The sequence below is a fragment of the Acinonyx jubatus genome, chromosome A2 (assembly GCF_027475565.1).
Source record: "Acinonyx jubatus isolate Ajub_Pintada_27869175 chromosome A2, VMU_Ajub_asm_v1.0, whole genome shotgun sequence".
NCBI lineage: Eukaryota > Metazoa > Chordata > Mammalia > Carnivora > Felidae > Acinonyx > Acinonyx jubatus.
The window spans coordinates 95809972-95831815 of NC_069383.1; positions in this window are offsets into that span (position 1 = coordinate 95809972).

The following is a 21844-nucleotide window of genomic DNA, read 5'->3' on the forward strand; positions in this document are numbered from 1 at the left end:
CTCTTTTAAGACCTCAGGATATATTTCCATTGTTTTCTGGATCTTACTGTTTCTGCTTAGAAGTCAGATGTTAATGGGGCACCTGGGTGGCTCAGTCAGTTAAGCTTCCGACTTCAGCTCAGTTTATGATCTCGTGGTCTGTGGGTTTGAGCCCCAGGTCAGGCTCTGTGCTGAAAGCTCAGAGCCTGGATCCTGCTTCATATTCTGTCTCCCTCTCTCTCTTTCCTTCCTGTGCTCATGCTCTTTCTCTCTCTCTCTCTCTCTCTCACTCTCTCAAAAATGAAATCAACATTAAAAAATTAAAAACAAAATAGAAATCAGATGTCAAAGTGTTACTATTGACAGTAAGTCATTTGTTACTTTCCTCTGACAACTTTAAAACTTCCTCTTTTCTTTCCTTTTCAGCACTTTTTCTATAATGGGCATAAGATTTCATCCTCCTGGGGGCTCATAGTACATTTTGAATCTATGGCTCGATGTCTTTCATCAGTTTTGAGATACTTTCAGTCATTATCTTTTCAAATATTGCTTTTGGGGGTGCCTGGGTGGCTCAGTCAGTTAAGCAGCCGACTTCAGCTTAGGTCATGATCTCGCGGTCCGTGGGTTTGAGCTCTGCATCAGGCTCTGGGATGACAGCTCAGAGCCTGGAGCCTGCTTCGGATTCTGTGTCTCCCTCTCTCTCTGCCCCTCCCCCACTCATGCTGTGTGTCTCTCATCTCTCAGAAATGGATAAAGGTTTAAAAAAATTAAAAAAAATTGCTTTTGACCCATTTTGTCTCTCTCCTCTTTTAGAACTTAAATTATGTGTGTTTTGGGCTCCTTCTCTGTTCTCTGTATTTCTTACACTCTCTTCTGTATTGTGCTTCTTTTGTCTTTCTTCTGGATGTTTTTTATTCTTAGATATTTTCTTCTGACCTAATTTTCATTTACTATTTCTCTTTTCTAGTGTGTCTTCTGCACTAGTAATCCCATTTATTGAGTTGTTAATTTTAGTAATTGTATATTTCATTTGTGGAATTTACATTTTAAAAATAGTTTCCAGTTTTTTGCTGAAATTTTCTTTTATTTTGTTAATTAAAAAAGTTTAATGTTTATTTATTTTTGAGACAGTGAGAACCAGGAAAAGGCAGACAGAGGGAGAGGGAGACACAGAATCTGAAACAGGCTCTAGGCTCTGATCTGTCAGCACAGCGCTTGATGTGGGGCTTAAACTCACAAACCATGAGATCATGACCTGAGCTAAAGTCGGATGCTTAGCCAACTGAGCTACTCAGGCATCCCCACTGAAATTTTCAATACTATCTTTTCTGGGGTGGTCAGCACTTTCAGTATGCTAGGATTTCTGACAGTGAAACCGGAAAAGTCTCAGACAAATCAGGATGTGCCAATTATTTTATCTTCTTAAACATAGTAAAGAGCATTATTTTAAACTTTGGTTTGTATACCTCCAACACATAAAATCTATTTCTATCATCTATTTTTTTCCCTTGCTGCTTTTCTTTTATGATATCTTGCGTGGTTGCATGCTTGGGCTACCTTGAACTCTCTGTTGGACAACATATATATTTTTTAAAGTTTATTTATTTTGAGAGAGAGAGTGTGTGTGTGTGTGTGTGTGTGCACCAGTGGGGCAGGGACAGAGATAGAGAGAGAGGGAGAGAGAGAATCTCAAGGAGGCTCTGCACTGACAGTGCAGAGCCCAATGTGGAGCTCAAACTCCCAAAATGTGAGATCATGACCTGAGCCAGAGTTGGACTCTTAACTGGCTGAGCCACCAAGGCACCCCTTGACAACATATTTTTAAAGTAGTTTATAAAATAACTTGAAGTTTAGTATGAAATTATCTTTCCCCAGGAGAATTTTATGTTTGCCTTTGTCAGATATGTAAAACTACCATCACTCTGGGAAGCCTGATAACTTTTAGGAAAATGGGATCACTTTAATCCCATGGTGATTCAAAGGTGAGCTGAATTCCCTGCAAGAACCTGACTAATCAATTCACGCTTAATTCTAGAATCAGCTCTTTGAGGTCCAAGCAAAGCACTGGGAATGTACAGGACCATCCCATTTCACTGACCCCTAGATTCTGATCTCTGTTTTGCCAATTTTGTGAGGCTACTAAAAATTCTAGTCTCTAAGCCATTTCCTTCATTTTCAGCAAAGTCCCCCAAAGAAAAATGCTTCTCAATGTTGGTTTCATCTTCCTGGGTCTTCACCCTCCATCACATCCTTGCACTAACTTATTAGCTCTCTGATGCTTTCAAATACATTCTGAACTGCTTTTATCATGATTTTCTGATACTCTGAACTGATTTTCTAATTATTTCAGCAAGAAAGTTGGTTCAAATTACTGACTCCTCCATTATTCTGTGTTTCTTAAAAAAAAATAAAGCATGCTAATTTGAAAACTCCTTGGCCCCTCTTCACACTTTAATATTACATAAGCCACAGAGTCAGGTATATGGAGACTGAGGAAGGAGTTATGTTGTCTATATTTCTAGAAATAAATCACCCACAAATTCCCCTGTTCTTTAGGCCCTGGGTTTCTGTTGCCAGAAAAATCTACATCACATTTTCCTCTAGCCAATCCTCAAAACTGCACAGAAATACCTACAGCCAAAGATAAAGGAAAGAGATCTGCCTTTCTTGGCCCTCTCATTGCTATAGGGATTGGAGCCGCCATGATGATTTTAGCCCACTCCTTGAAAGCTCTTTAACTCCCAGCTTCCAGTTGGACACATTTCTTGTCTATCCCCTGCTGTCTAGTTTAAGGAAAAGCTAACTGGGTTACATTTCCATAAGGTAAAGAGGCAGACTGTGCTGGTAGTTTGCTCTGGGTCGTACCGGTATCCTGCGCTAAAGAAGGTGGTGAATCAACAAAAATCAAGTGAGCAAAGATTAATCCAATGATTAGAACATCTTGGAGAAGCTTTGGCTTTTGGCCAGAGCTTGAGAAGCAGCTGAGACTTTGGCAAGATTAAGATGATGGATGTGCCTTGAGGCAGCCACAGATTTCTAAAATATGCAAGAAAGTTTCTTCTTCCTCAGAGTTCTTTCTGTGATCTTCCTATGCTCCCTTTGCAGAAGGAGACAAGGGTGCATTGCATATGGCAGAAGATACTTCAAAGGAGTTTGTTTAGACTAGCAAGAATGTGGCATTTGTTTTTGTAATCTCCTGGGCTCTAGTTAGAAGTTAGAGAGATGGTAAGCACACATTGTTTTGGGGTTTTCTTGTAAGTATCCACCACATCTCCCAAGCTTATAAAGTTTCCCTTGCCACATAGTCCTGCTGGGGCACATGGTGATCTTTTCCACTTATATAGGTGGTTGGATGCCATCCACTTAAATTGATTCACTTAAAGTTGAAGAAAAAAGATTTTGTTTCTTGCGTCAACATCCTTCCCAGATTTCTATTGTTGAGTGTTGTCCTAATTAAAATAAAAATTTGGTTTGAAGTCCCCTTTTAAATGATCTCTGGTTTTGTTTTGTGTTTGGTTTCATTTTGTTTCCCCTCCTCCCTCTGCTGTTTAAAATTAAGTTTATTTAAATGCAAAGAATGCACTGTTTATTCAACCAAATGGTATCTTTATGTGGAAAAGGAAAACACACACACACACACACACACACACACACAACCCGGAGGTACTCTACTGCCTCAGCTTAATAACTCAGTGGTTTTTTTTTTTTTTTCTCTTGTGTGCATTTTTACTTCCAGCTGGGCTGCACACATAAAACTGTGCTGTGGTGAGAATCTTTGGTAAACTATGCTACTTAACTGTTCATTGAACAAACAATTGCTCGTCATCTCCCAACCTTAATGAAATACTATTGTGATGACTTCTTGTAAAAAAAAAAAAAAACCAAACAACTTGAACAACCGATTTTCCATCCACATAAAATTTGTACTGAGCGTGGGCTTGTGGGAGTTTTGTTTTTGTTGCCATTGAGAGTGTCAACAGCGTGGAGACAACATTTCCTTTGATTGTATTACCTGCACTGTGATGTTTTTCATTTTGCTGCAAAGTCTGCATGTGGAAACGATCAGCATTTTCAGGTGTCCTGTGGCCGTTTGCTATTGTGTACTATATTACTTTGAGGTCCACTGTAGAAGAGAAATGCCGTTATTTCTCTTTTCTATCCTTGTAATTAGTAACCTTTCTTAATTCTGCTGGGAAAATTTGGGGGGCAATGAGGAGGAAGAGAGAGTGCAGAAATTAACCAACTTCAGTCTAATGGTCAACTCTGCCCAACATTTTGTTTCATAAAACTAACACAAAGGAAACATTTTGTGGGAGATGATGATGATCTCCTTAAAAGGTTCAAATTCTAAAGATTCTGGACATCTTCCAAATGGCCTTAATTTCCTCAACAACACATTATATGCTATTTATTACCTTGCTGTGCTTAGGCTTACCCATGTTTCTGGCCTCTATCACCTCTTGGGGGAAAAGAATTCTATAAATGTATAAAATGGTTTTCCCTTTCCTTTTTTTTTTTTTAAATAGACTTTATTTTTTTTATAGAGGTTTTAGGTTTATAGCAAAATTGAATGGAAATTACAGAAATTTTGCATATGTTCCCTGGCCCCTCACATGCACAGCCTCCTGCATTATCAACATGCCCCACCAGGGTGGTACATTTGTTACAAATGATAAACCTACATTGACACATCATTAGAAACCAGAGTCTATAGGGGCGCCTGTGTGGCTCAATTAGTTAAGTGAGCGACTTCAGCTCAGGTCATGATCTCACGGTTCATGAGTTCGAGCCTCACGTCAGGCTCTGTGCTGACAGCTTGGAGCCTGGAGCCTGCTTTCGATTCTGTGTCTCCCTCTCTCTCTGTTCCTCCCCTGCTCACACTCTGTCTCTCTCTCAAAAATAAATAAAGATTAAAAAGAAAGAAAGAAACCTGAGTCTATAGTTAACATTAGAGTTCACTCTTGGTCTTAGGTTTTCTATGGGTTTAGCCAACAGTGTAGTGACAGGTATTCATCATGGTACAATATAAAGTGATTTCATGGTACAATATAGGGTGATTTCACAAAGTCTTCTGTGATCTGCCTGTTCATCTTTTCCTCTCTCCCAATCTCTAGCTACCACTGATTTTTTTTTTTTACTGTCTCTATAGTTTTATCTTTTCCAGAATGTAATACAGTTGAGACCATACAGTATGTCAACTTTTCAGATGGGCTTCTTTCATTTAGAAACATGCATTGAAAGTTCTTCTCTGTCTTCTCCTTGCTTGATAGCTCATTTCTTTGTAGTGCTGAATGATATTCCATTCTGTAGTTGTACTATGGTTTATTTATCCAGTCACCTACCAAAGGACCTGTTGGTTGCTTTCCAGTTTTTGTGATTATAAACAATGTTATAAACATCCCTGTGATGGTTGTTTTGGTGGACACATTTTCAACTTCTTTGGATTACCAAGTAGTGCTGTTGCTGGGTTGTATAGTAAGAAGTGTGTAGTTTTTTCAAAAATTACCTAACTACCTTTCAAAGTAGCTGCACTAGCTCTCATTCCCATCCATAGTATATGAAAGTGTCTGTTGTTCCACATCCTTCCCTGTATTTGGTGTGGTCAGTGTTCTGGATTTTGGTCATTCTAGTAGGTATGTAGTGGTATCTCATTGTTGTTGTTGTTGTTGTTTTTGTTTTAAGTCTTTTTTTTTTATTTGAGAGAGAGAGAGAGAGAGAGCAGGGGAGAGGGGCAGAGGGAGAGAGAGAATCCTAAGCAGGCTCTAAGCTAAACAGGGAGCCCGATGCAGGATTTGATCCCACAGCCCTGGGATCATTAACTGAGCCAAAATCAAGAGTTGGTTGCTCGACCAACTGAGCCACCCAGGCCCCCTCTCATTGTTGTTTGAATTTGCATTTCTCTCATGACATACATGAAGCATCTTTTCATACGCTTATCAGCCGTCTGTATATCTTCTTTGGTGAGGTGTCTACTAAGGTCTTTCATTTTTAATCAGCTTTTTTTGTTTTCTTATGTTTGAATTTTAAGATCTTTGTATATTTTGGATATGAATCCTTTATCAGATGCATCTTTTGCAAATATTTTCTACTAGTTTGTGGTTTGTCTTTTCATTATCTTGACAGTGTCTTTTGTGGAGCAGAAATTTTTAATTTTAATGTAATCTAACTTATCAATTCTTTCTTTAATGAACCATGCCTTGGCGTTGTATCTAAAAGAATCTTTGCTAAATGCAAGGTTATCTAGGTTTTTTCGTATGTGACCTTCTATGAGTTTTATAGTTTTGTGTTTTATATTTAGGTCTGTTACTCATTTTGAGTGAATTTTTATGAAGCGTGTGTGTAGATTAATTTTTTTTTTTACAAGTGGATGTCCAGTTCTTCTATCACCATTTATGAGAAGGACTGTCTTTGTTCCGTCACTTTGCTTTTGCTTTTTGTCAAAGATAAGTGATTGACTGTCTTTATGGGATTGTATTTCTGTACTCTCTATTCTGTCGATTTACCTATTTCTCTTTTCTTTTGCTAATATCACACTCTCCTGATTACTGAACCTTTATAGTAAGACTTGAAGTCAAGAAGTCTCAGTCCTTCAACTTTGTTGCTTTTCAACATTGTGCTGGCTATTCTGGGTCTCTTCTCTCTACCTATAAACTTTAGAATCAGTTTGTTAGTATCCACAGAGTAACTTGCTGAGATTTGCCTTTGGATTTCATTGAATCTATAGAGCAAGTTGGGAAAAACTGGTATTTTGAAATATTGAGTCTTCCTATCCATGGATATGGAATATCTCTCCACTTATTTAGCTTTTTATTCCATTCATCAGTTTGTTAGTTTTCCATATATATATATATATATATATACATATATATATATATATATCTTATCCATATTTTGTTAGATTTATGTCTAAGTATTCTAAGTATTTCCATTTTGGGGTGCTAATGTAAATGTTATTGTATTTTTTTAATGTTTATTTATTTTTAAAGGAGAGAGAGAGAGACAGAGAGAGAGAGAGAGAGACAGAGAGAACTAGTGGGGGAGGGGCAGAGAGAAAGAGGGAGACACAGAATCTGAAGCAGGCTCCAGGCTCTGAGCTGTCAGCACAGAGCCTGACGCAGGGCTCAAACTTATAAGTTGGTGAGATCCTGACCCGAGCTGAAGTCAGACACTTAACCAACTGAGCCACCCAGGTGCCCCAATGTTATTGTATTTTTAATTTTAAATTTCACTTGATCATTGCTGTGTATAGGAAAGTGATTTACTTTTAAGCTGTACATTCTGAAATCTTGCTATAATGACTTATTAGTGCCAGGTGTTCTTTTGTTGATCCTTTCAGATTTCCTAAATAGCAATCATGTCATCTGAAAACAAGGACGGTTTTATTTCTTTCTTCCCAAACAGTATTCCTTTCATTTCCTTTTCTTATGTCATTAGCTAGAACTTCCAGTGTAATGGTTAAAAGGAACGATTGAGATGGTACATCCTTGCCTTGTTCCTAATCTTAGTGGGAAAGATTCAAGTTTCTCACCATTAAGTATGGTGCTAATTGCAGGTTTTTTGTAGATATTCTTTATCAAGTTGAGGAAGTTCCCACCATTTGTACTTTACTGAGAATTTTATCATGAATAGTTATTGAATTATCCTTTACTTAAAAAAAAACCAGCTTTGTTTTTTTTTTATTTATTTTTTTAATTTTTTCAATATATGAAATTTATTGTCAAATTGGTTTCCATACAACACCCAGTGTTCATCCCAAAAGGTGCCCTCCTCAATACCCATCCCCCACCCTCCCCTCCCTCCCACCCCCCATCAACCCTCAGTTTGTTCTCAGTTAGCTTTGTTAAGATAATTCACATGCCACAAAATCAATCCATTTAAACTATACAATTCAACTTCTTTAAATTTTTTTTAATGTTTATTTATTTTTGAGAGAGACAGAGCACAAGTTGGGGAGGGGCAGAAAGGAGAGACACACACACAGAATCCAAAGCAGGCTCCAGGCTCTGAGCTGTCAGCACAGAGCCCAAGGGGGGGCTTGAACCCACAAACCATTGAGATCATGACCTGAGCAGAAGTTGGATACTTAATTGAGCCACCCAGATGCCCCAATTCAATTATTTTAGTATATTCATAGAGTTGTACACAATCTAATTTTAGAATATTTAATCACCTTTAAAAGAATCCCTGTACCCATTAGCTGTCATTCCCAATTCCTTCTTCCTCCTGGCCCTAGTGAACCACTAATCCACTTTCTACTTGAATAGATTTGCCTATTCTGGACATTTTATATAAATGTAATCATACAATATGGGCTTCATGTGTCTAACTTCTTCCACTTAGCATTATGTTATCAAATTTCATCCATGTTATAACTTGTATAGTAGATCATTTATTTTTATTACTAAATAATATTTTATTGTATGGCTATGCCACATTATTTAATCCATTCATCTGTTGATGGATATTTGGGTTGTTTCTACTTTTTGGCTATTATGAATAATGGTGCTATGAATAGTCATGTGTAAGCTTCTGTGTGGACATATTGCATTGCATTTTGGTGTATATCTAAAAATGGAATTTCTAGATCATATGGCAACTCTGTGTGTGTGTGTGTGTGTGTGTGTGTAGAGAGAGAGTGATAGAGGAATTGACAAGTTTTTTTCCAGAGTCAGCCATTTTACTTTCCTACTGCAATGTATGAAGGTTCTTTTTCTCTATGTCCTTGTCAAAACTTGTTATTGTCTTCTTTTTTGTTTGTTTACTGTAGCCATCCTAGTGGGTGCAACATGATAGGTCATTATGCTTTTGATTTGTATTTCCCTAATAACTAATGTTGTTGAACACCTTGAATGGGCTTATCCACTATTTGCATGTATATCTTCTTTGGAGAAATGCTTATTTAAATTATTGGTCTATTTAAAATGGGGTTGTTTGCACGGCACCTGGGTGGCTCAGTTTGTTGAGCAATCGACTTCGACTCAGGTCACGATCTCAAGGTTCGTGAGTTTGAGCCCCATGTCGGGCTCTGTACTGACAGCTCAGAGCCTGCAGCGTGTTTCAGATTCTGTGTCTCCCTCTCTCTCTCTCTGCCCCTTTGCCACTTGTGCTGTCTCTCTCTCTCAGAAATAATAAATGCATAAACTTTACTTTAAAATTTGGATTATTTGCTTTTCTTCCTTTACTCTTCTTCTACATTTTCCTTTTTGAGAGCTTTTTGAGATGTTTGCTTGACCAGTATCTGGCAGGATTACATATATTCTTGTTTACAGTCTTCATGATTTTCTTGATGCTAATAATGGCTCAAGCCTTTCAGTCCATCTTCATAGAAGAGCCTATCTACCCCTTGGGCATTTTAATTGCTTTTTTCCTGGCCTTTCCCTGATTTTATGAAGCTTTTCTTGAGCTGTACAGATAAACATTGTAGGTGGCTGTTTATTGTTGTGCACAATGGGAGGGAAGTAGTCCCTAGTAGTCCTCTAGTCCCCAGAGAAGGGTCTGGGATAACTATAGTGACTTTCTTCTGTCATAATTGGTACCTTCCTTCTGCTACATTAGGTTTATCTGTCTTTTATACAGGTGGAATGGAGAAAAGAAAGCCTGGAATTTATTATAATAAGTAGGCCTGATTGAGAAGGCTGCTTCTGCTACGTACAGTTTTGTGACTGGGGGCAAGATGCTTAATCTCTTCATTAGTAAAATTGGGATGATCATAACCACCTCATATTATTATCGTGAGGATTAAACTGCTAATGACTGAAAGGCAGCTCACACAGTGACTAAAAATGAGCCGTAATTGCCCAACAAATATTAGCTGCTTTCCCCTGTGTCGACATAGAAACTCTTATTAGCCTCCCTTCCTACTTGTTGCTTTAGGTACTATCACGCCATCGTAATTTCTCAACACCTTAAATCCATTTTTTAAACCTTCAAGCCTTACGTTTACCATAGGACATGCTACAGTCTGGTATTTGTGTCTCCCCACCTATCAATTCATATGATGAAATCCTAACTCCCCCAAAGATGATGGTATCGGGAGGTGGGCCTTTGGGAGGTGCTTAAGTCATGACAGTGGAGCCCCCATGAATGGGATCAGTGCCTTCTAAAACAGGCTCCCATAGGATCACTAGTCCCTTCTACAATGTGAGGACATAGCAAGAAGTTGCCAGTTTCGAACCAGAAAGAGGGGCCTCAGGAGAACATGACTATGCTGGCACCTTGATCTTGGACTTCTAGCCTCCAGAACTGTGAGAAATAAATTTCTGTTGTTTAGAAACCACCCAGTCTATGGTATTTTTGTCGTAGCACCTGAGGAGACCAAGACATTATACTATAAAATTTGCAGATTAACCTAATTCCGGCACTGGTTCCCCAGACCTATTTTGTACATTTCCTTGCCATTTTGAGAAACGTGTTTGTATCTGCACGGGCAAGTGCACTCTGCTCATTTCTGTACTGATGACAAAGCAGCCTTTGTCAATGAAGGATTACATGTTAAGAATAGTTTTTTTGGCACATTGCTTCAATCTCTCAGGTTCTTAATCACTGGTTGAGTGGAATCCACTTTCTCCTTGAAGTGACTCTATCAGAGTCTACAGAACTCATTTTCAGTTTTGACTGATTGATTAGCTTTCACTCTGAAATTTCTCTGCATTTCCTTTCTGACTTAGCTCCAGTTTTTCTTATATCACATGCCCTTTCTTTCTTAGATCCCAGTTTCAGCTTTCCATAGTACATCCTCAATAACACTTCCAGAAAGGAAACGTCAGGAAAAACCTGACAGTCATGCTGTCCATAGAGTCTTAGGTTCAATAATCCTGTCCCTCCAAATTTCAAACTTTGTTCTATGTCCATCTAGCATGCTCATAAGAACTTCACTATTCTGATTACTGTTCATTTGTAAATAAGCATTGACACCCCTCCCCCTCCTGAAGATTTTAGGGTATTTTTTTCAGTCCTGCTCTTCTGAGTCAAGATGTGTTTAGGAGTGGGATTTGCTTTAAGTTTGAACACTAGCATCCCTCTTGTGCTTTGGTGGAGGTGAAGGAGGGGAATGAGGAGGAGATTTCCCAAAGCTTCCTCTTATTTCCTACATCCTGTTTTCTTTTTCCAGAACTATTAGAGAGATGTTAAACCTTGGGGTTTATCCGTGGTGTTTCTTAACTGCTCGCTTATGTTTTCTGTGTCTGGTATTTTCTAGTGTCGGAACACTTCCTTCGAGTTTCATTTTTAGAGCTTCAGTTAAATTGTAAAGTTGCTTTTGGAGGGGAGGAATCATATTTTCATTTCCATAAACTCTTTTTTATTCTTTGATGTTCATTTTCAACAACAAAATCTCTTTCTATCTTATAGACCCACGGCCTTCAAAACCTTTTGAGGATATTCATTATAGCTTTTGAGAAATTTGTCTTCTTGTCTTTAAATAATCCATATTGGTTTTTCCGAGGGTCAATTATTGCATTTAGTTCTTTGTCTTTTTTGCTTTGCATTTGGTTTTCCTCAAATATCTGGTCGTCTTGGTTATCCATTTACACTTAGGAAGAAAGAGTTTCCTCTGAAGCTGTTTAGATGTTTTCCCCCATCTGCCATATCCCTCAGTTCCAGCTTCCAGTGGTGTATTTGTATCTTTACTTGTTGCTCTGGGGTATGATTTTTCAATCATCTGGGGTGATTTTTCCAAGTATATCTGGCAATGTCTGAAGACATTTTTGGCTTCCACAAATGGGGTTACTACTGGCATCTAATGGATATAGGCCAGTAGATTCTAAACACCCAATGGTACAAAATACAGTTCAAAGGACACCCTCCACAACAGAGAAGTATGCTGCCTAAAACATCAACAGTGCCACTGCTGAGAAACTCTCTAGGATATATGGGCAGAAAGTGCAGGCAGGCTGATCATTCTCTTTAGTGTTGAATAGGGAGCACCTTTCCTTTGGGGTGCTGATATTAGGCATCTGGCCTTCCCAGGGCAGAGTGCTCACTTTCTGAGGAAACTTCCAGTTTATTATGACAACATATGTTACTGTTTCCTATCTCTCAGCATTATGAATGGGAGAATGGTCCCAGATGTTGTGTGGGCAGTTTTTAATTAATTACCTGTCCATGGGTTTCTGCCTATGGCTCTTACATTTACATTCAGTGCTTTCTGACTGGGCTTGGAAGTTCTCTGGTTCCACTGAGGAGAATCAATATTTCCCACCTTTACTACAGCCTTTCCTAAGCATATTCTTAGCTATCGCTTTCTTTTGAAACAGTCCTCTTTGTATCTTCAATAAATTAAGCAAAAATCTCTTGTCTTCTGATGACTACCTTCCTGTCCTCTATGTTTTTATAAGTTTACTCATCTTTATTCACTCTTACTCTCATTTCAGTACAAGTTTAGGGAAAAAAGAAGATAATCCACTTCATAAACAAATTGAAAGTACATCTAAGTTTAAAAGTAAAAAAAACGAATAATTTTCTTGTTGACGGATATCATTTTATCAGGCTTTTATTATACAAATGGTTAGCTTTTCTTGAATTTAATAACCTCACAAAAGTTTTTTAGCGTGTCCTCTTCCATCATAATATTAAACTTAGTACCATAAAATGCGAATGCAGAAGAGATTTTAGAGGTTTACAAGATCAAGCCATTCTTTCATAGATGAGAGAATCGAAGTCACTACAGAAGTTATTATTTATGTGGTCCACCTAGTGAAGAAGTTTTCCTAAGTACTCTGGGCTTGCTGTTGCCACTGAAAAGAAGCCTTCTCTTTCTTATTTGATGTGGGAAACTGGGCCTTCCTCTCAAGTCCTGGCACATAAGCCAGTATTTCCAAAGAATGCTCCATGGAAAACAGATCCCACCAGGTTACCTTAAAAGCGAGTTTCATAAGCAAATGTTTCAGAATGGATTCCAAGAATATCAATACATGTTAACATATTAAATGTTCTTAAAAAAACTCTCAGTAAAGAAAAACTTTTTAAGAACTTCACTTAATCCATTATTTCTTATGCTTTATCATATGGCTCCAAGTTGGCTGTCAGTTCGCTAATGATCTCACCTCTGACCATAGATCGGGGCTTCCAATCTGTTGCTTTGCTTAGAGAGGTAGGGGATGTTTTATTAATAATCAAAAGCAAAAGAATTAGTTGTCTTGATATAAAGAGAGTATGGTATCTTTGTGGGTGGATATAGGAAAACAACTCAGTGAAATTATGCAAACCCAAAGGCTAAGAAGACCAAACTCCGGGCTTAGAATGCCTTATCTCTAGGGACAAGATTTCCTCTGGAAATAAAGGAGGAATTAGGGTCATTTGAAAGATGGGGCCCAGTTTTATTATCAATATAGTATTAATGGGAGAATAAAGGAAATATTTAGAAAGGCAGGCTTATTTGGAGGCAGATAGAGGGCTTAGATGAGTGACCAAAGATGGTTTTGATGGCCAGGCTGGACGGATGTAAAAGACAGATGTCCTGAGAAAATGAAACTAATTCTAACAGCGGAAGAAAGGCCAGACCCAAAGAGTAGCTCAGGTTGGTTTCTTTAGAAAAATCCAGGACCCAGGAAACAATTTCATGAAATTTACTTTAAACTGATGACCAATTTAAGAAATGCTCCCCCACCCCCACCGCCAAGAATTGGGAAAAATATATCACACTGTTACAAATAGTCTTTATAAGTTGAGAAGAAAAGACTAACAAGGCCAGCATGGGACACTTCCATCACTGGATGATGTAGGAACTTCCGAGGTCCTGAGACAAGGTGCCTAAGAAATCTTTGGAGCTGTGACTTTGGAGGGCAGCACAGGGAGAGTAAAACATAGTCAAGGGGACCAAAGCAAGAAAAGAATAGCACATTGGGTCTAACTAGAGAATCCTTCCTGTGTGCTGTTTCCTAATTCCTAGGGAAGTCAAGGAGAGCAAGATTTGCTTGAACACCGCTGACTTTGGCAGAACTAGGCTACCTCTGCCTCTCTTTTTGGAGGACCGCTCACAGTAAAACCTAAAGGAACATTTCTGAAAAAACAAACTCCCCAAAACCTATTGTCTCAGTTAGATAGCAGAGGAAAAAAAGAGAAAATCAGCCACCTAGCTACGTCAAACAATTGTAACTGTAAATATGGTAACAAAAAACCCCCAAAATCACATTTCAAATAAAGTTCATTCTATGGAGGAAATTGAAATGGAACCATATGTGACAGAAATAGATGCTATTTCATTATTGCAATGTTAAAGGTGAGGTACACATGGCAGAGATATTTATCTATACCAGGCTTCTGGAGGGACAGGTTTCAGAAGCACCAATAGTTGTTTCAGTTTAAGAATATGCTACAGTGATTGACCAGTTGAGGGCAATTTAGAGACAAGAGTAAAATTATCTGGGAAGCACTCTTGGTGGCTGGATCTAAGCAAATCCAGAGCACAGGAAATAAGGTCATGGACTGACAATGTAATGGGTGTTAATGATCTTGAACACAGAAGATGAGGAGAAAAATAAAAGACACCCTGGGCCCATGGGACACCACCATTACAAAGTTCTGAATTGTGTAAGAAAGCAGAAATATCTCAGCTGTCATTCTCTAGAGGAGTAGTATAGATGAGGTTCACCCCCACCCTCTGCCTCCTTCCACACACATGGTAAACACAATTCCACAGTTAACCTTGTGATTGTCCATACTGGACAAGTTTTGTAGACTGGCCTCTGGCCCCTCTCATTTCTCTAGATAACCTTGATGAGGTTTCATGAAATTAATGGGGCTCAGGAAGTGTGCAGATGGAATTAGCCTTGTGATCGCTCGTCCTCTCTCTTAAGAGGGACAGTCATATCCTTGGCTGACCAGAGTCTTTGAGCTCATGTCAAATGAGTCAGGAGAGCAAAAACTTGGGATTGTTGCATTGGTAGTTATTCCCCACTCCTTATGTTTCCATGACAAGCAGTTTCTGTTAGTAACACTCCCGGCTTCTGTCTATACCCTCAGCCCCATGTAGACGGTAACTTTTCTAGAAGACAGTGAGCTCAGCTCCTTCTGTCTTTCTCTTTCAGATCTTCCTATTTTTAAGAGGTGTACATTCTGGTTGCTTCTCTACCACACAGTAAATAACTGGGTAGGAAAGTTTGTCTATTTTAAAAGGAGGTATTAGCAAGCCCAGTGAGCCATAGAACTAAAGCCATGGCCTTCAATCAGTTTCCTTGGGAAGAAACATAGTGTTTTCCTGTTGGTGTGACTGACTTTTGTGTCTGACTCTCAGTGGACCTTGAACTTGGAAGAAGAGAAGTGTTCTTGTTTTAATTTGCCAAGGCTGCAATAACAAAGTGCTCCAGACTAGGAGCTTAAACAACAGAAATTTATTTCCTCACAGTTCTGAAGGCTACAAGTTCAAGATCAAAGTGTTTGCAGAGGTGCCTTCTTCTGACGCCTTTCTCCTTGGCTTGTGGAAGGCCATCTTCTCCCTGTGTCTTTACTTTATATTCCCTCTGTCCATGTCTGCATCCTAATCTCCACTCCTTAGAAGGACACCAGTCATTTTGCTAACCTAGTGATGTCCTTTTGACTTAATTACTTCTTTAAAGATCTTATCTCCAGTGATGGTCACATTCCGAGATACTGTGGTTTAGGACTTCAACATGTGAATTTGGGGGGACACAGGTAAGCCCATAATAGGTACACCCCAACTGGTACGTGTAAATGCATTTCTAGCCACATCTAAGGGTCATGCTTTTTTATTCCCCTGGCACTTTTTTATTCCTGTAGTGCAGGCATGACACAGAGTTGCTTGTCAGTATAGCTATTAGTTCTGGACCTTAGCATAAGTTTTCACCCCTGACTCTTAAAATGACTTATCAAAATGGCTTAACAGCCTGGGTCTAATAAAGTTAATTACATAAGCAAATAACTGTAAGAAGATTCAAATCATCACAGCTGGAAAAGAATGTGACCTCAAATATTTCGACCAGGATTATAAATTACCAAAGCCATATAGCTCAAAAATGATTTATGTTATTAGTCATTTCTAACAATCGATTCACTTTCATGACAAGAAATGTGGGTTTAGAATATCAAAGGACCTTGGGTTTCCCAGTTGCAGAAGGTTAACCTAAGACACTGGAAAGCTTCAGTGGAAAAGTCAACAGGATGTTGAGTCTGTACCTGAATCTTGTAGTAAGGAAGCATGTGAGTTGCATAGAAATGGATAGAAGGAACTACATGAGAATGCTTTGTGTCCTCAGAAGCTAAGGGGCTAAGGCAAAAGAGCAGGATTTATGGGGTAAGTCTTCTGGAAGGAGGCACTATTGAATCAGACCCTGATGAGTATGTGGGATGAAGCCGTAACAGGGAAGTTGAAAGAGTGGAGAGTGTCATCTACAAAGACACAGAATTGGAGGAACAAGATGTTTTCACGGTTTGGGGAACTGAGTCTTGTTAGGAGAATGGGAGCATAAACTAGAGAGGTTCAATGAAAAAGAAAATCACATCCTAGACATCTAGAGGAACTTCTGGTATGAAGGCAGTATTTTACAGCTGCCTTCACTACTTGAGAAACCCAGGTTGCTCCTTAGAGACGAAAGAGGTATGCATACAAGTGGCAGGGATCAGGCCAGATTGGTAGGCAGGGGCCAGATTTTGAAGGGCCTTTTCTTTGATCTTGTGTTGATTTCTCTCCCTCCTTCACCATACGAGTCCTTATTTTTACTCATTGAAAGCCATCATTTCTCCAAAACCGATTGTTGTAAATCCTGACATTGTCCTCCAGGGTGATCTTGTAGGTAAATCAAGTCACTGTGTTTTTTCATCCACTATTTATATCCTTGAGATTAAGGGCAGGATGCTGAAGGCAGGTAAGTAGTAATTGTTAAAGTACGTGTAGACGTGCCCTTCCGCATTTACTTGGACCCACTCGTTAACAAGTCTGAGAAAGCATTCTGACACAGCAGCACACAGGCTTTATGCAAACTTCGATTAAATAATCAGAAGTGTTTATTTGTTTCTTTCCTCAGCATGTAAAGAATAGCCCATCAATGAAGGACCCTATAAAATATTGCGTCTTTTTATTTACCTTTCAGTTTTTCACTGCTGGGAAAATAAAATTCCTTTGATCCGAAATTGTTGTAAGATGAACTTTTGAAGTTCTCTTCCCACCTCGTCTGGAATCTTTAATCTTTACAGATCATGAAAGTAGAAAAGATTGTTGCAAAATCATTGGTTGAATTTAAGACTGACAACAGAGTGGCTTTTAAGAGGCCCTAGCTGTAGTTTTGGGGCAGAGACTGACTTCCCAAGCTCTGTACTTACTGCAGCATTTTCCATGCTCTTTTCCTGGCCTATTGCTCTGGGCACTGCAATAGCCTGTCTTTCTTACCTCCTTTCTCTATGAAAGCAAGAATCTGAATCTTTCCGAGTCTGGTTCTTTAATAGGTTGCAAAAAAAAAAAAAAAAAAAAAAAAAAAAAAGGTTGTCTATGAAAAATCAGAGATGTGGCTTGCTGCCTATGTGTAATATAGGCGTATTATAGAAGAGAAATGGGCAGTCCATCAGAGGTAGGCCAGCCCTGCCATGTTTGTTCATCTCTTTTTAAAAGAAATTTTTTTTAATGTTTATTTATTTTTAAGAGAGAGAGAGAGACAGAGCATGAGCAAGGGAGGGACAGAGAGAGGGAGACACAGGATCCCAAGCAGGCTCCAGGCTCTGAGCTGTTAGCACTGAGCCCGACCCAAGGCTGAACCCACGAACCGCCAGATCATGACCTGAGCTGAAGTCATATGCTTAACTAACTGAGCCACCCAGGTGCCCCATGGAAAGATCAAGGGCATTCATCTCTTTAATAAATTGTTACCAAACAGCATTGTACACCAGGCATATTCTGGAAGTGCAATTTTATCAAATTATTTAACTTCTCCATATTATTAAAAAAATTTTTAATGTTTATTTATTTTTGAGAGAGAGTGTGAGCTGGGGAGGGGCAGAGAGAGAAGGAGACACAGAATCTGAAACACGCTCCGCGCTCTGAGCTGTCAGCACAGAGCCTGATGTGGGGCTCAAACTCACGGCCCCTAAGATCATGACCTGAGCTGAGGTCGGACGCCCAACCAACTGAGCCACCCAAGTGCCCCAACTTCTCCATATTTCTGATTCTTCCCAATGTCATTGTACAGATAAAATAAAATAACCAATTTTAAGTGTTCACTAGTATATGGCATGAGGAAGCTCCAACAAATGTAGATACTCTTTCCTCCTCTTTATTGACTTTTGAAGATTAAAGTTTAAACGTGCCTGGTACCCTAGAAGAGTGTGAAGTCAAAATTTCTTGGTTCTTGTCTTGCATCTACTTGCATTTGCTGAACTTGTCCAATTTTACATAACTTCTTTGAACGATAGTATCTCCACTTGAACCAGAATCATTAATATGCACCTCGTATTAATATACACGTGAAGATTTATTGACATTAAATACAGGCCTGGTACAAAGCCTGGCATGAGAGAGAGAGAGAGAGAGAGAGAGAGAGAGAGAGAGAAGTTGCTATTGCTCTTTTCTTCCTATCGTGGGTTTTCCCTCCATATATCATCGTCCTTTAACCCCAATGACTCTAAAGTGCCACACAATAAGAAATTCAAACTCATGGAAAGATAGAAAGGATGGAACCTTTTATGTAAGAACGCTTTAAGGTAGGCACTTCATATACATTTTTAAGAGAGTTATAATGCTCTGTTACGTGTTTTCACAGCAGACTTAATCATATGTTTTCAAATTACTCTTTTACAAATGAATTTTATTCACGAATGTTCAGAATAGGAAGAAAGGGTGAACACACTCTCACAGAACAAAAATATCCTGGAGAAGTTCTGTGTGGGTAAGAAAGAGGCCAAATCAAGAAAACAAAAGTATTCGTGTTACAAAGTGAGGACAGGATGAAATTATTAATTATGTATCATCACATAGCAGATTTGGTTTGATCATGAAAAGGAAGATAACAACATGGGAAGGAAGATGCCCACTGGATCTCGGATTAGATGATCAGATTCCTGAAGTATCATAGTTATTTATTTATTTAGTTTTTAATTTTAATTCCAGTGTAGTTAGCATGCAGTGTTACATTAGTTTCAGGTGTACAATATAGTAATTCAACAATTCTCTACGTTACTCAGTGCTGGTTACAGTAAATGTACTCTGAATCCCCTTCACCTCTTTCACCCTTTCCCCCACTCATTTACTTATCTATTTATTGCCATTAATACCACAAAATACTTGAACAGTTTATAATTAGTTCAGAGGAGCTGCCAAAAAAACCCAGGAGCAGCAGAATGATAAGAATAAAGGTAGCAACAAATGCCAAGGAAGGAAAAGAATCTGATGTCCAATTGCCATATAATGTTGCTTAAAACATTCAGTTTTTCAACAGAAAAAATTGTGATATAGAAAGGAAAAGGAAATTATGGCCCATACACAGGAAAAAAGTAGTCAATAGATACAGTTTCTGAGTAATCCCAGACATTGATCTTACTACCTGACGATTTTAAATCAGTCAATTTAAATATGTTCAAAGAACTAAAACAAAACATGTCTGAAGAACTAAAGTCTGAAAACAATGTCTCACTCAATATGGATTATCAATAAAAAGATACAAATGATAAAGAAATTCAGAGAAATTCTGGAATTGGAAAGTACAAAAATTGAAATAAAAAATTCACTAGAGGGAACCACCAGCAGATTTGGACAGACAGAAAAAAGAATCATCAAACTTGAAAAGAGGTCCACTGAAACTACTTAGTCTGAGGAACAGAAAGAAAAAAGAATGAAGAAAAGTGAACAAAAAAACCTCAGAGACTGGGAGGACACCTTAAAGAGTACAATATATGCATAATGTGAATCCTAGAAGGACAGAAGGGAGGGAAGGGGCAGAAAGAATATCTGAAAAGATAATGGCCTCATACTTCTCAAATTTAATGAAAAGCATAAATCTATGCATCCAAGAAGTTGAACAAACTCTAAGGAGGATAAAATCAAAGAGATCCACAGCTAGATACATGATGAAATTGTCAAAAACCAGACACAGAGAGTCTTGAAAGCAGCGAGAGAAGCATCATGCAGAAGGAAGCCTCAGTAAAATTAACAGCTGATTTCTCGTCAGAAACCGTGGAGGCCAGAAGACCGTGAAATGATATATTCAAAGTGCTGACAGAGAATGTTAACCAAGAATTCTATGTCCAGCAAAACAATCTTTCAAAATGAGGAAGAGGAAAATGACAAGGATGTCTGCTCTGACCATTTCTATTCAGCACAGTGCTGGAGTTTCTAGCCAGGGCAATTAAGCAAGAAAAAAGGAAAAGAAGAGGCATTCAATTTGGAAAGGAATAGTAAACCTACTATTTTCAGATAACCTGATGTTTTATATGGAAAGTACTAAGGAATTCAAAAGGAAACTATTAGAGTTAATAAACAAGTTTAGCAATGTTACAGGATATAAGATCTAAATACCAAAATAGTATGTCTATCAATACACATCCTAAAATAAAATGAAGAAAAAATTCCATTTAAAATAACCTAAAATGAGGCTCAGTTGGTTAAGCGTCGAACTTCAGCTCAGGTCATGATCTCATGGTCCGTGAGTTCAAGCCCTGCATCGGCCTCTGTGCTGACAGCTCAGAGCCTGGAGCCTGCTTCAGATTCTGTGTCTCCCTCTCTCTCTGCCCCTCTCCCACTCGTACTCTCTCTCTCTCTCTCTCTCAAAAATAAATAAACATTAAAAATAAATAAATAAAGACAGAAAGACAGACAGAAAGAAAGAAAGATAACCTAAAAAAGAATAAACTATTTAGGAGTACATTTAACAAAAGAAATGTTAAGATTTACACACTGTAAGCTACAAAACATTTTGAAAGAAATTTAAGAAGACAAAGTGGAAAGATACTCCATGTTTACAGATTGAAAGACTTGATATTAGTGCCAACACCCCCCAAACTGACCTACATAATCAGTGAAATACCTATCAAAATCCCAATTGCCTCCCCCCCCCCCCCCATAAGTTAACAAGCAGAACCTACAACTTATAGGGAAAATGTAAGGGACCCAGAGTGGCCAAAACAATTTTGAAAAAGGTGGAAAAATTTGGAAGATTCACATTTCCTGTGATCAAAACTTAGCACAAAGCTTCAGTCAGCTTTGTAAGAAGACATTATGATATTGGCATAACAATGGATATACATCAAGGTGATTAGAATGAAGAATCAAAATCAATATCAAAAGAATTAAGAATGAAAAAACAAACCCTAACTTTTATAGTCAATTATTTTTCATCAGGAGTGCTAAGACACTTCAACGGGGAAAATAGTCCTTTCTACAAACGGTGCTGTGTTATGAGATAACCACATGCAAAGGGATAAAGTTGGACTCTGTCTTCATACCACATACAAAACTTAATTCAAAATCAATCAAAAAGCTAAATGTAACAGTGAAAACTGTAAAACTCTTCAAAGAAACGTAGGTGTAGCTCTTTGTGACCTTGAATTAGGTGATGGTTTTATGGCTATAAAATTCCAATAATGGTTTTTTCAATAGAATTTTGGTTGAATAAGCAACCGAAGGAAAAAGGAAGCTGACTTCATCAAAACTAAGAAAAAATTTGTGCCTCAAAAACCACTATCAAGCAAGTAAAAGGTCAAGCAACAGAATGAGAGAACATGTCTGCAAATAATGTATCTACTAAAGGGACTCATACCTAGAATATACAAAGAACTCTTACAATACAAAGACAAAAGACCCAATTTAAAAACAGGCAAAGGATTTGAACAGGTACTTCCTTATAGAATATGCACAACAGGCCAGTGAGCACGTGAACATCTGTTAAACATCATTAATCATTAGGGAAATGCAAATCAAAACCACAAT